The following is a 1500-nucleotide window of genomic DNA, read 5'->3' on the forward strand; positions in this document are numbered from 1 at the left end:
GTGTGTTTATGGAAATGTATTTAAGATAAAGCGTAACTCAAGCCAGGTGTTTTTGGTCAGAACAAGCAGTTTGTAAACTCTGTGCTGTTATGATCAATGACATTGGACAAAGACAAGCAAATAAAACTGATGAATACAAAACAATCTTAACCGTACAAGACAAGTATAGCTTGAGTTGTCACAAGTTTAATTCATAACAGTTACATTGCCTCACCCCTGCCACCAAACACTTCAGTGGCTTCAAGTGTAGGCGTAGCCTCTACAGGTACTGCAACAGAGGGAGAGCAGAGTCAGGAGGGTCTTGGAAGAAGTTCAGAAAAGATCCAAATAGGCAGTCTGAACAGTCTTACTTGTTTGCAGGTGGAGTAATGCACGAATGGATAAAAAGGAGTGAGAGGTTATCAGCTGTTGAGGAGCAAATGGAGATCCGTGTCCAGGGAGTGAGGCTATTTGCAGTGTGAAAGGTTGTCCAGGAAGTAACTAAGAAGACATGAACAGAGAGGTAAGTACTAGAGCTTTGAGCAACGTGAGGCCAATAACTAACATAGGTTAACAGATAATATGGCACAGACTGGTTGTGAACAGTGGTCTTAAATACAGCTGGCTTGATTTGTCTCAGGTGGTGATCCTCGGTGGAGTGATGAAGTAGAGCAGCCAGCACCCCAAGTAGAGCAGGCACTGTGGAAAAATAGTTGTGACTCAACCAGACCATTACAAAGTATGGCCTGGAGGATTTTCATCTCAAGGTGCAAGAACATTCTTAATGACTGTACACGGCAGCTGCTGATGGACGATGTTGGGCCAGATGTGCTACAGTTAGCGTTAAGGAGGTATGATCAAAGCAAGATCGAAAACATTTAACATTTAAAATGTTTAAGGGAATATGGCCTGAGAATATAACATGAATTAAGAAGTAATTTTGGATATCTTTGAGGTTGGAGACAATGCAGAGAAGCCTTCAGTGGGCAAGAGGAAGACTGATCAATGTAACTGCAGCAGATCAACTTCTGCGTGACTTGGCTGAATTGATTCAGGATGTCGAACTGTCTACTCAGCATGGGCAACAAGGTAAGCACATATTGTGTCGATTCCTTGACTCACCAACAGTGTGAAATAAATTATGACTCTGTCTTAACCTATTTTCCAAATATTTACCTATTTACCTGATATATTTACCTGATATATGGGGTGCCTTTACCTATTTACCAAACGCTTATATATTTTCAGGCTGTTTTGGATACCAGGCACCAGTGGTTTTCAACAGAGGTAGAGGTAGATCCCTTTACCTTATCACTGGAACAGCTTTCATTCCTGAAGTCATGTGGATTCACTGCACCTCAGATGGCTGATATTTTGAGTGTTTCACTTCGTACAATTTGAAGACGTCTGCGGTCAGTGACTTTTCAAACCAGTGTGACTTTCATTTCTTTGTGACACACACTCACTGTTTATTCAAATTAAATGGTATTGTGAAATTGTAAAATTAGTATATTTGAATGT

At 40.8% G+C, this 1500-nt stretch overlaps 1 long non-coding RNA gene across 1 annotated transcript; it reads left to right on the forward strand.

Moving 5' to 3' along the window:
• The first annotated feature begins 454 nt into the window (after positions 1-454).
• LOC120442766 lies at positions 455-1295 on the forward strand. The gene is made up of 4 exons (XR_005614907.1): positions 455-502; positions 620-830; positions 935-1068; positions 1228-1295. It is a non-coding gene; the product is annotated as an uncharacterized LOC120442766 (long non-coding RNA).
• Positions 1296-1500: the final 205 nt, after the last annotated feature.

Source organism: Oreochromis aureus, linkage group 11 (assembly GCF_013358895.1).
Source record: "Oreochromis aureus strain Israel breed Guangdong linkage group 11, ZZ_aureus, whole genome shotgun sequence".
Classification (NCBI taxonomy): domain Eukaryota; kingdom Metazoa; phylum Chordata; class Actinopteri; order Cichliformes; family Cichlidae; genus Oreochromis; species Oreochromis aureus.